The following is a 14,669-nucleotide window of genomic DNA, read 5'->3' as shown; positions in this document are numbered from 1 at the left end:
CGTGATTTTTGCACTTGACATAAAGTGAGGTTTGAGACCATAAGCATGTGTGCGTAGGTCTTATAAACATGTTTTAGAAGTTTTGTAACGTTTGGATGTCGTTTGATGCTGTAACGGTTAAGATTTGTTTGCCGATTAGCGACTGGCTTTTGATGATTTCAATCATTTGAGTGTAGCCTGAGTTAGATGCGAGTTGTCTATTTTTTTCCAAGAGATTGACAACCTCTTGTAGCCTCTATGCATTAGTTGAGGCATCTTCGTCCCATGGATTGACAGTTATGTTCGTGGTTCTCGCTATGTCTGCAATAAGATAGGAGTGAGGTTAGACACCCATCCCATAGAGAGAGAGAAGGAAAAGAGAGAGAGCAGATGAGCGAGCAAGCGAGACTGAGAGAGAGAGAGAGAGAGAGTGATTTCTTGGGATTGGGATAAATCACAAGCGTCCTTGTTTGTCTTTTTGTCCACATGGAAATTTAAAAAGCCCCCCCCCCCCCTCTCTCACACACAGAGTAGATCCAGGCGCGCAGAAAGTAGGGCAATGAGCCAGGTGAGTGAGAGCGTGCGTCATGTATTCTGAAGCCGCTCACCATTTGCAGCAGCTCTATTGTGATGAAAACCCCCATTGGACGGCTTTCATGCCCTGCGCGCTTTCTTCCTTCTCTCTCTCAAAATGCCCACGTGGACAAAACGACAAGGGGGTAGCTTGTTATTTATCTCGTTTCGCTTTCTTGACTCACCTGCTGCAGACAAAAGATAGATGCAATAGACCTCCAAAAAATCAAATAAAAAACGTCTTGAAACAGTTTGCATTGATGCAAACTGTTTGAGGACAATTTTTCATATATTTTACACCTGTAGACGTGCGGGGGGGGGGGGGGGGGGGGGGGGGAGAGAGAGAGAGAGAGAGAGAGAGAGAGAGAGAGAGAGAGAGAGAGAGAGAGAGAGAGAGAGAGAGAGAGAGAGAGAGGGAAGGAGAGAGAGAGAGAGAGAGGGAAGGAGAGAGAGAGAGAGAGAGAGAGAGAGGGAGAGAGAGAGAGATTCTGTATAGTATATTGGTAGTGTTTTCAAAAATGAAACAAAAAACACCTGAAATAGTCTGTGCCAATGCGGACTCTTCCAAGAGTTTTTTTTTCAAATTTTTGAAAACAAAGGGTTGACAATGTATGGCGGGAAATTTTTCCATTCCTTGGGATGTTTTGGCGTCCATGAGAGAGAGAGAGAGAGAGAGAGAGAGAGAGAGAGAGAGAGAGAGAGAGAGAGAGAGAGAGAGAGAGAGAGAGAGAGAGAGAGAGAGAGAGAGAGAGAGAGAGAGAGAGAGAGAGAGAGAGAGAGAGAGAGAGAAGAAGAAGAAGAAGAAGAAGAAGAAGAAGAAGAGAATTTTAAGGTAATAAGAAACTATCTCAAGAGACTAAAGATCTATTTGATAAGGAGAATCGAACTCAAGACTTGTTAGTCAAGAGAGAAATGGCACAACCAATTTATCAGCTCACCTACATAGGCGTGAGAGAGAGAGAGAAACAAAGGAAGCTTGGCTCGCGCGCGCGCACACACACACACACACACACAGTATGCAAGGTACATTGTAGTGACCTCCAAAACTATGAAAAAAAACTCATGAAATAGTCCACGCCAACATGGACTATTTGAGGAGGTTTTTATTCCTTTTTGAAAACAAAGGGTTGTCACTGTATGGCAAGCAATTTTTCATTCCTTGAGATGTTTTGGCATCCACACACGAGAGAGGTATGAAGAAGAAGAAGAAGAGAATTTTAAGGTCATAAAAAACTCTACTAAGAGACCCTAAAAAATTATCCCAAGAGACCTTAAACTGACAAAGATAATGAGCTTAAGACTTGTTAGTCAAGATGGAAATGACATAACCAATTTATCAACTCAATTGAAGATGTGTGAGAGAGAGAGATGGGGAGCTTGGCTCACCTGCAAAGAGAGAGAGAGAGAGAGAGAGAGAGAGAGAGAGAGAGAGAGAGAGAGAGAGAGAGAGAGAGAGAGAGAGAGAAGAAGAAGAAGAAGAAGAAGAAGAGAATTTTAACATTGTAGGCAACTATCACAAGGGTCCATCAAGATCTTTTCGGTGAGGAGAATTGAACTCAAGATTTGTTATTCAAGAGGAAGGCCGAAAATGGCATAACTGATTTCTCAGCTCATCTGCAGAGACACAAGAGAGAGATAGAGAGAAAGAGAGGGAGCTTGGATAAACTGCAGGGGAGAGAGAGAGAGAGAGAGAGAGAGAGAGAGAGAGAGAGAGAGAGAGAGAGAGAGAGAGAGAGAGAGAGAGAGAGAGAGAGAGAGAGAGAGCATGGTAGAGACCTCCACAAACAAGTACAAAACTCCTAGTACTCATTGGGTGGACTGTTTTCAAAGGTTTTTTTTTTTTTTAAAAGGGCCTATGAAATTTTTCCAAGAGATGTTTTGGCATGCAATTTTTATCCCTGCACGCTAATTTCAAATCTACATATGGTACACAAGGGAATTTGGAACGTAAGACTCTTAGCCTTTCTACCACCGTTCTTGTTGCTTACTGTTGTCTTCTCCTGTGGTTGTTGTGATGCTCCACTTCCTATAAATGGAGCGAGCTTGCAGCTAGTTTGCAAATGGTGCACAATAGATTTTCAAAAGTTCCCTAGGAGAACTTCAGAAGTTCAGAACAAGTGGCCAATATGTTGGTAACCGGCACCGCATGTGAACTATCTCAAAGATGATTGGAATTTCTATACGTGCTTGACCAACTTTGCATGCGCATGCATTCCATTGTCAATACTCCACCTTCATTGCACATTATTAACACTCCACCGTCATCCCACACTATGACTTCCATAACCACTTGCAATGTTTTTCTCCTCTGATTGAATTTACTTGTTGGCCCTATGCTATGGGGCCACCTCAGCAAGCAATCAGCAATCAGCACCCCCCCCCCCCCCCCCCCCCCCCCCCACCCCCCCCCCCCCCCCCCCCCCCACCCCCCCCCCCCCCCCCCCCCCCCCCCCCCCCCCCCCCCCTTCCCCTTCCCTTCAAACTATCATCAAAGGGTCTCTATCCTAGTGGGTTTCCAATGACTTTGTGCAACTCCGCAGTCTACCGCCATACACCCTACTCAAACTATTTACAAGGGTCTTTGCTAGGGTTGTTTCTAAACGCATTGTGCAACTCGGCCAACACATGAAAATATATATTTTCCATTACATTAAAAGACAGAAAGAGTGATTGATCTGTCTATAATCAAACTGACAGCTTCATAAGGACTCAATTGGTAGCAACCAAATCTCTCGAAGGAAACCATACACAACTCTGCCAACGATGTGACATTCCGTATTGCCCAACAATTCAACTGCCTTGAATTTCATTGCTGACTTGTAGCACCACCCCAGCACAATTGGATGCCACTATTAGTGTCAAGCTTCTAAGACGCAAAGAAGAAAATATCTTCTACAAAGATGTCCAAGGTAGAGTGCATACCAGAAGGCTTCAAATGATGTCCCAAGATTGACCGCAATACCATAAGTCTTCAAAATGGAGCTCCTTGGTTGTCCTGCCAAAGCTTGGTTAAGGGTGGGTGCTTCAGATTTGAATCTCTAGCTATGACCAACTTGGCACCCATGACGCTTGTTTGTACACCCTTTGCTTTCCTCTTGTAATAGCTGCATGACCTACCACCTTCCAAAAAGGACTAGGATGCGGGTTGGGCTGAGAGATAAGGGGGGACAAAGGTGTTTAAGGATAGATAAACTATTATATGTTTTTTTAATGAAAATTCCTTTTCAAATTTCATTTATATCAATCATGTTTGGCTCTACTCGGTTTTATGATTTCTCGGAAAGTTTTGCTCGGAGTTAGAAATTCCTCATGTTGGACCACCAATCAATCCATATTCTTCCAAGAAAACTTTACATTGTCCAAGACATGCACCAACTTGGAGATATGGCCATGTGAGGATGCAGAGATAAATAAAGGAATGTGGAAGGTATCGAAGTGCCTCCACGAAGCGATCAAAGAAAACTTTGAGAGGATCTTCTTGGAAGTTTATGGTCATCCACTACACAATGCATATTATACGTTATATTTTGTAAAATGTTATATCTTCATTTTGTGCAACAGTGACCAGTATAATTTCCATCGAAGGAGACAATTGTTGCCACCCATGATATCAGGAAAAGTTGTGTCACTTTCACTCGAGATGAGCTAGCATTGATAGTTGAAGGCGTTGACCTGTAGTTAAAGAGTGAGAAAGATATTTACATAACACAGTTGACAGAGAAAAATGAAAAAATAAGACGGCTTTCTATAGCCACCCAAACACCCCAACCCTCATAGATCCGGATGGAGAAAAGTATTCACCACTTATGCAAGATGTTTAGAATTCGACACACTGAGTGAATTCTCCGCCTGTACAAGGGACACACATCAATCACCTTGTCTTGAAAATGGCAATTCGTCTGATGATATTTCTCAATTTATAGAGGTTAAGCATGGTTTACATGCTGAATTTTATATATATAGAGAATGTGTAAGATGGAATTGTACTTTGGAAGTAATAGAGAGAGGCATAGAGATGGTGTATGTACATGTAGAGCTCATATGAGAGCTATGGAAGTAAGAGGGGAGGTTAATGGTGAAGAAGGTGAGAGAAACCATGAAAGGTGAAGGTTTTAGTGAGAGATTGAGAGGAATCAGTGTGTGTGTGTGTAGAAATGTGGAAAGAGGTGAGAGAATACTATGGGCTACTTGTGAGAAAAGTGGGCAGACTGGGGTCCACTCAAAAACTTCTAGCTCACTCGTGGTTACTCCAAAAATCACCAAAATATTTGAGGTGATTATTCAGTTCTCGGTCCACATTTTCTCTTTTGTCCACCGCTTCAGATTCGGAGTGGAGATGGATATAAAAAATCCCACCAAAATGCCTACTTTTATTCACAGAAAAGTCTTCAGTGGCCCCCCTTTTGTTGAATTTGCATATGGCTCCAAAGGTGAGCCCCTCCTTGCATGAGAGCATGACCTAATTGATTATTAGAGGTTTGAAAGTATGCATGGTTGTGGAATATGTATAAGTATAATATAGGGATATGATGAAAAAATATAGGCTAGTATATATAAACAATTTATGCAATCTAGAATAGTGTGGGCTATAAATATATAAAAAATAAAGATATAAAGATCTAAGGAATCAAATGAGGGGACCCTCATTTGTTTTTATTGAAATATATTTATTTACAAGAGATAAGAAAAAATACCTTTAGGAAATAGGAATTTAGTGAAAGGCAATAACTGATGGTGAAAGGTATTTTTGAAGTTTTCCCTTGGAGTGGATTCACACAAAAAATAAGAGAAGCTTATGTGAAGATATTTTTATATGAAATAAAGAGTATGCAAAATGGTAAGAAAATTGTGGTAATCGTGAGTCAATGTACATAGCATACATGGGCAAATAATGCACACTTAGGTAGAAATATTTAAATAAATACCAAAATAATTATGAAAACTCCTTATATTTAGACCCTATATACAATGCAATATTTACACAGAAATGGGCCATATTTTATTTATTTATTTATTTATTTAGCTCAACTAGCCCAGTGACTAGCTAAGTGAGGGTTTTAAGTAGATATGGAAAAAAAAAAATAACTCACCCACGCCTATGTACAGTGAAAGGGTGAGGATAATTGTAATGTTTGAGTGATGTGATAGGGTGAGTTAGCTCACTACGGTAATTACGGAGATCCAAAAAACGGCTATCATTAGCCTCCCCCTAGATAATGGTACATTCATGTACCATTTATCCGATCACACAACATGTAGATTATGTAACATCTGTCTTTTTCTGCTTTCATCTTTGAAGAACCTTTGTTGTATTATTAAAAAACCTTGTGTGATATGAAAGGTTCTCAGAGCCAATAGCAGGATGTAATGAAGTGGCTAGGTAAATCTCCTCCATTAAAAAAGTTTACATAAGCACCCCCCATGATCAGAGATCTTGAAATTTCTTTCCCAAAGAGAGATGTATGGTATGGAATCACTTACTGAATTCAATTGAAGAAACTTGTAGATCTTATTGCTGTCCATCATTGCATCTATCACTATGAATGTGATATAAAAGATTGGTTGCTCTTTCTCTTGTGTAAAGTTGATGTATCTTCTACGATCTTCAAGAGCTTGTATGAGCAAATATTTGAATTGTAGCTCATAAAATTCATTCAACGTTGATAGGCTCATCAAGTCAAAAATTCTATGACCTTCATGATTTAGGAAATCTTGATCCATGCTTCCAGTTTCTATTGGAAGATATTGCAAATAGTGTACCACATAAGTAGATGCTTCTATCACTATGAATGTGATATAAAAGATTGGTTGCTCTTTCTCTTTTGTAAAGTTGATGTATCTTCTACGATCTTCAAGAGCTTGTATGAGCAAATATTTGAATTGTAGCTCATAAAATTCATTGAACGTTGATAGGCTCATCAAGTCAAAAATTCTATGACCTTCATGATTTAGGAAAGCTTGATCCATGCTTCCAGTTTCTATTGGAAGATATGGCAAATCGTGTACCACATAAGTAGATAATAGACAAAGGTTTCTATTGCTTCCAACACATTGGAAGAGAATAGATTTTGGTATTGATTGATGAAATATCCCCATATAGCAATCAACAAGCTTTTCATCTATGATGAAGACCAGAAGCATCACAATGTGCAACCTCCATACACCAAATAAACAAATGAATAAGGTTTGGAAACATCCATTCATCACCAAGTATTCATGTCCTCTTCCACTTAAGAAGGTATGGTGCCCCCGATGAAAGGTATATGTGAAGAGAGGATAAGCTGACTTTGAAGAGGTGAGACCCAATGTGAAGATGATTGGGGCTTCAAAAGCTTGGATTTTCTGCCTAAGAGATTGTCCCATGAATGAAAATCCACCCCCTAAAAAACCATTGGAGAGAATGATACCCTTCTGATAGTTTCCTTTTATGATTTTATTTTTTACTACTCTCCCATGCTCTTCATCCCCTTCTGAGCCCCCCCTTTGGCAAGGTTGTAACTTCTCACATTGTACCACCTCAAAGGTTGATGGATTACTTTTTGATTTTGTGAAAACTTTGGCTTCTTGCATGATAGGTTCCTCCATGCTTAACATACATGTGTCATACCAATGCTTTTCAACATCCTCAAACACTTCTTGAAGATTATCCTCACATGGATTCAACTCACAGGACCTCCAAAAGGTTGGATGTATCCACTATTGAATCATCAATGCCATTTGAGATATCTTGTGTTGATTTTTGCATGTTTGTGATAAAGGTAGAAGAAAGAGATGCCACATTTGAATCTTGGCCACACACTTGAGCACTTGAATAATCAGTTGGCATGTAAATATCTTCTTCAACATTTGTCGGAGTAGAACGAGACAAGTATGGAAAACAAGATGACTCCTTGATAGAAAAACTTTCATGATGGTCGGTTCTTCCAGCATGATGGAAACCATTTTTGATGTAGAAGTACTTGTGAAGCTTCCTTCGGGAAATAGTGACTGCTTCTTCAAAGGTAGATGGTCCACTAAAAGTGACCTTAGTCTTTAGGAAAGGAGACAAACCCAAAATAAATTGCTCCATTTTTACATAATCTGGAAATGTATAACTAAATCCACATCCTCTCCATTGACGAGAAAAAATATTCATAGTAGTCTTTACCATGTTGTTGAAGTCTCCCTAATGAAGCCCATGCTTTCTTCGTTGTTGGAACTTTAGAGAATTTGGTCTTCAAAGCTTTGGAAATTTGGGTATATCCATCTCCAATCTAAGAATACATACTCCAAAACCATTGGTCAGCGTTGCCTCTAAGGCATAGCAACAGAAAATCTCCTTTTTCAATTCATCCATTTTTCCAAGGATATGGCAAACCATTCTAAAATCAGCAAGAAGATCATCAACATCTTATCCTAGATTTCCGAAGAAGATTGGGATATCCTCAAAGGTATAGCGTGTCATAGTCTCTAAATGCTAGAACCACACAAAGGTTAGTTCCAAACAATCATTTTTTCTCATGACATCAACTAACCACACAAAGTCTTGAAAGGCCTTTCAACATGAATTCTAGATTCTTATGTGAATTTTTTTTTTCCTTTCTTATGTTATGCTAATCCAAACCATATTCTAGATCAATTTTTGTTGCCCTGAAATTAAACTGGGTCATACAAGTTTTCATGATTCATATAATCTACTTGATTATGCTAAAATTCAAGCATTCATGCAATACAACAACAATAAGCACAAAGTCATTCCTCAGTGGGAGCACCAAAATTGAGGCGGTCCGGGGCGAGCAACAAGAGAGGAGACCTCTAAACACCCCTCAAGGCTCCCGTGCTACTCAATTGGGGTTGGGACAACCACAAGAACAACACAACAACAAACCCGCAACCAAACCCAAACAAGATAAGGGCACCACTTAGTTATGGTATGTGAAATAGGATGCAAGAGATATTTTATCACAACCAAGAAGATGCACCACAAAACACACACAAGAAACCTCACACCAAGACACACACAAAATGGGCTAGAGAGAGCTAGACAAAAGGGAAGAGAGAGAGGAATGGATCTTGCATAATACCTTATTGGTGACTTGAAAATGGAGATGGTTCGTTATGATGCTATCATCGATCTTGTACAAAACTAACTCAATGCTTAGTGAATGCTAAACATTGCCAACACACTCACACTGTCCTCACCACAATACCCTCTTACAATGGACACAAAATTGGCAAACAATGAAAAACACACTAAAACACTTTCTGAAACAAGAGCATACGATAGAAACTCAAAATACACAAGTCACCTTGAATTCCCTAAACCGTACCGCACAAGTGGGAGGAAGAAGATTTGAACGTTGAATCACACCTTTGATCAACGAAACCTCAATTGATTCATGATGGAGGAATATATAAAATAGTGGTTTTGAGATTTTGAACTCACGCTCTCTCATTTGCAATGCAATATGTATTTTGTAAATCTTCTCTCACACCAAGAGTGAAGCTCACAAATAGTTGCTACGCTTAAGTCTCTCCTCACGCATAGAGTGTTGGGGTGTTGTGTGAGATATTGCAAGTTGTTTTACAAGAAGGAAAAAGGCCTATTTATAGGTTGGAGACCCTCATTAAGATTATTTGGAGATCCTAATTTACAAGCTAACAAATCAGGATTATTATTATTTTTTAATATCAAAACATTAGGGTTTTGTTTGTCTGCTTTAGTCATGGATGTGGGCTCAAAAGAGAGAATTATTGATGGTAGATAAGGAAAAAGTAGAGTTTTAAGTAAGGGGGGAGAGAGAGAGAGAGAGAGAGAGAGAGAGAGAGAGAGAGAGAGAGAGAGAGAGAGAGAGAGAGAGTTACTATGCACATGTATTGAGGTGATGTGTCTTTTATGGTTAGGTCAATGGCTATTTTTTGTGTTAGTATGTTAGTGGTTATTGTTAGTAATCACTAGAAGTTAATGATATATTTACAATGGGTAGAATGAGATGGATGGTTGAAGTAAGATGGCTGAATGAAGTGAGGAAATCATTGTGATGGTGAAGCTTGAAGAAGTACTTACTTGTGTAGGTTCCCAAAATGACTATCGATCATCTTCTTCTTCTCTTTCTTATGCCACCACTGTCAAGGTTGATTACCGCGATGAAAATGACAATTCGGTTGATGATATTTCTCAATTTGCATAGGTTAATCATGGTTTACATGCTAAATTTTATGTATATAGACAAGGGGTAAGATGAAATTGTACTTTGGAAGTAATAGAGAGAGGCATAGAGATGGTGTATGTACATGTAGAGCTCATATGAGAGCTATGGAAGTAAGAGGGGAGGTTAATGGTGAAGAAGGTGAGAGAAACCATGGAAGGTGAAGGTTTTAGTGAGAGATTGAGAGGAATCAGTGTGTGTGTGTGTGTAGAAATGTGGAAAGAGGTGAGAGAATACTATGGGCTACTTGTGAGAAAAGTGGGCAGACTGGGGTCCACTCAAAAACTTCTAGCTCACTGGTGGTTACTCCAAAAATCACCAAAATATTTGAGGTGATTATTCAGTTCTCGGTCCACATTTTCTCTTTTGTCCACCGCTTCAAATTCGGAGTGGAGATGGATATTAAAAATCCCACCAAAATGCCTATTTTTATTCACAAAAAAGTCTTCAGTGGCCCCCCTTTTGTTGAATTTGCATATGGCTCCAAAGGTGAGCCCCTCCTTGCATGAGAGCATGACCTAATTGATTATTAGAGGTTTGAAAATATGCATGGTTGTGGAATATGTATAAGTATAATATAGGGATATGATGAAAAAATATAGGCTAGTATATATAAACAATTTATGCAATCTAGAATAGTGTGGGCTATAAATATATAAAAAATAAAGATATAAAGATCTAAGGAATCAAATGAGGGGACCCTCATTTGTTTTTATTGAAATATATTTATTTACAAGAGATAAGAAAAAATACCTTTAGGAAATAGGAATTTAGTGAAAGGCAATGACTGATGGTGAAAGGTATTTTTGAAGTTTTCCCTTGGAGTGGATTCACACAAAAAATAAGAGAAGCTTATGTGAAGATATTTTTATTTGAAATAAAGAGTATGCAAAATGGTAAGAAAATTGTGGTAATCGTGAGTCAATGTACATAGCATACATGGGCAAATAATGCACACCTAGGTAGAAATATTTAAATAAATACCAAAATAATTATGCAAACTCCTTATATTTAGACACTATATACAATGCAATATTTACACAGAAATGGGCCATATTTTTTTATTTTTTTATTTTTTTAGCTCAACTAGCCCAGTGACTAGCTAAGTGAGGGTTTTAAGTAGATATGGAAAAAAAAAAACTCACCCACGCCTATGTACAGTGAAAGGGTGAGGATAATTGTAATGTTTGAGTGATTTGATAGGTTGAGTTAGCTCACTACGGTAATTATGGAGATCCAAAAAACGGCTATTATTAGCCTCCCCCTAGATAATGGTACATTCATGTACCATTTATCCGATCACACAACATGTAGATTATGTAACATCTGTCTTTTTCTGCTTTCATCTTTGAAGAACCTTTGTTGTATTATTAAAAAACCTTGTGTGATATGAAAGGTTCTCAAAGCCAATAGCAGGATGTAATGAAGTGGCTAGGTAAATCTCCTCCAATAAAAAAGTTTACATAAGCATCCCCCATGATCAGAGATCTTGAAATTTCTTTCCCAAAGAGAGATGTATGGTATGGAATCACTTAATGAATTCAATTGAAGAAATTAGTAGATCTTATTGCTGTCCATCATTGCATCTATCACTATGAATGTGATATAAAAGATTGGTTGCTCTTTCTCTTGTGTAAAGTTGATGTATCTTCTACGATCTTCAAGAGCTTGTATGAGCAAATATTTGAATTGTAGCTCATAAAATTCATTCAACGTTGATAGGCTCATCAAGTCAAAAATTCTATGACCTTCATGATTTAGGAAAGCTTGATCCATGCTTCCAGTTTCTATTGGAAGATATTGCAAATAGTGTACCACATAAGTAGATGCATCTATCACTATGAATGTGATATAAAAGATTGGTTGCTCTTTCTCTTGTGTAAAGTTGATGTATCTTCTACGATCTTCAAGAGCTTGTATGAGCAAATATTTGAATTGTAGCTCATAAAATTCATTGAACATTGATAGGCTCATCAAGTCAAAAATTCTATGACCTTCATGATTTAGGAAAGCTTGATCCATGCTTCCAGTTTCTATTGGAAGATATGGCAAATCATGTACCACATAAGTAGATAATAGACAAAGGTTTCTATTGCTTCCAACACATTGGAAGAGAATAGATTTTGGTACTGATTGATGAAATATCCCCATATAGCAATCAACAAGCTTTTCATCTATGATGAAGACCAGAAGCATCACAATGTGCAACCTCCATACACCAAATAACCAAATGAATAAGGTTTGGAAACATCCATTCATCACCAAGTATTCATGTCCTCTTCCACTTAAGAAGGTATGGTGCCCCCGATGAAAGGTATATGTGAAGAGAGGATAAGCTGACTTTGAAGAGGTGAGACCCAATGTGAAGATGATTGGGGCTTCAAAAGCTTGGATTTTCTGCCTAAGAGATTGTCCCATGAATGAAAATCCACCCCCTAAAAAACCATTGGAGAGAATGATACCCTTCTGATAGTTTCCTTTTATGATTTTATTTTTTACTACTCTCCCATGCTCTTCATCCCCTTCTGAGCCCCCCCTTTGGCAAGGTTGTAACTTCTCACATTGTACCACCTCAAAGGTTGATGGATTACTTTTTGATTTTGTGAAAACTTTGGCTTCTTGCATGATAGGTTCCTCCATGCTTAACATACATGTGTCATACCAATGCTTTTCAACATCCTCAAACACTTCTTGAAGATTATCCTCACATGGATTCAACTCACAGGACCTCCAAAAGGTTGGATGTATCCACTATTGAATCATCAATGCCATTTGAGATATCTTGTGTTGATTTTTGCATGTTTGTGATAAAGGTAGAAGAAAGAGATGCCACATTTGAATCTTGGCCACACACTTGAGCACTTGAATAATCAGTTGGCATGTAAATATCTTCTTCAACATTTGTCGGAGTAGAAGGAGACAAGTATGGCAAACAAGATGACTCCTTGATAGAAACACTTTCATGATGGTCGGTTCTTCCAGCATGATGGAAACCATTTTTGATGTAGAAGTACTTGTGAAACTCCCTTCGGGAAATAGTGACCGCTTCTTCAAAGGTAGAGGGTCCACTACAAGTGACCTTAGTCTTTAGGAAAGGAGACAAACCCAAAATAAATTGCTCCATTTTTACATAATCTGGAAATGTAGAACTAAATCCACATCCTCTCCATTGACGAGAAAAAATATTCATAGTAGTCTTTACCATGTTGTTGAAGTCTCCCTAATGAAGCCCATGCTTTCTTCGTTGTTGGAACTTTAGAGAATTTGGTCTTCAAAGCTTTGGAAATTTGGGTATATCCATCTCCAATCTAAGAATACATACTCCAAAACCATTGCTCAGCATTGCCTCTAAGGCATAGCAACAGAAAATCTCCTTTTTCAATTCATCCATTTTTCCAAGGATATGGCAAACCATTCTAAAATCAGCAAGAAAATCATCAACATCTTCTTTTAGATTTCCAAAGAAGATTGGGATATCCTCAAAGGTATAGCGTGTCATAGTCTCTAAATGCTAGAACCACACAAAGGTTAGTTCCAAACAATCATTTTTTCTCATGACATCAACTAACCACACAAAGTCTTGAAAGGCCTTTCAACATGAATTCTAGATTCTTATGTGAAATTTTTTTTCCTTTCTTAAGTTATGCTAATCCAAACCATATTCTAGATCAATTTTTGTTGCCTTGAAATTAAACTGGGTCATACAAGTTTTCATGATTCATATAATCTACTTGATTATGCTAAAATTCAAGCATTCATGCAATACAACAACAATAAGCACAAAGTCATTCCTCAGTGAGAGCACCAAAATTGAGGCGGTCCGGGGCGGGCAACAAGAGAGGAGACCTCTAAACACACCTCAAGGCTCCCGTGCTACTCAATTGGGGTTGGGACAACCACAAGAACAACACAACAACAAACCCGCAACCAAACCCAAACAAGATAAGGGCACCACTTAGTTATGGTATGTGAAATAGGATGCAAGAGATATTTTATCACAACCAAGAAGATGCACCACAAAACACACACAAGAAACCTCACACCAAGACACACACAAAATGGGCTAGAGAGAGCTAGACAAAAGGGAAGAGAGAGAGGAATGGATCTTGCATAATACCTTATTGGTGACTTGAAAATGGAGATGGTTCGTTATGATGCTATCATCGATCTTGTACAAAACTAACTCAATGCTTAGTGAATGCTAAACATTGCCAACACACTCACACTGTCCTCACCACAATACCCACTTACAATGGACACAAAATTGGCAAACAATGAAAAACACACTAAAACACTTTCTGAAACAAGAGCATACGATAGAAACTCAAAATACACAAGTCACCTTGAATTCCCTAAACCGTACCGCACAAGTGGGAGGAAGAAGATTTGAACGTTGAATCACACCTTTGATCAACGAAACCTCAATTGATTCATGATGGAGGAATATATAAAATAGTGGTTTTGAGATTTTGAACTCACGCTCTCTCATTTGCAATGCAATATGTATTTTGTAAATCTTCTCTCACACCAAGAGTGAAGCTCACAAATAGCTGCTACGCCTAAGTCTCTCCTCACGCATAGAGTGTTGGGGTGTTGTGTGAGATATTGCAAGTTGTTTTACAAGAAGGAAAAAGGCCTATTTATAGGTTGGAGACCCTCATTAAGATTATTTGGAGATCCTAATTTACAAGCTAACAAATCAGGATTATTATTATTTTTTAATATCAAAACATTAGGGTTTTGTTTGTCTGCTTTAGTCATGGATGTGGGCTCAAAAGAGAGAATTATTGATGGTAGATAAGGAAAAAGTAGAGTTTTAAGTAAGGGGGGAGAGAGAGAGAGAGAGAGAGAGAGAGAGAGAGAGAGAGAGAGTTACTATGCACATGTATTGAGGTGATGTGTCTTTTATGGTTAGGTCAATGGCTATTT

The sequence above is a fragment of the Adiantum capillus-veneris genome, chromosome 18, assembly GCF_014529385.1.
Source record: "Adiantum capillus-veneris isolate H3 chromosome 18, ASM1452938v2, whole genome shotgun sequence".
Lineage (NCBI taxonomy): Eukaryota > Viridiplantae > Streptophyta > Polypodiopsida > Polypodiales > Pteridaceae > Adiantum > Adiantum capillus-veneris.
This window is presented reverse-complemented; position numbering follows the sequence as displayed.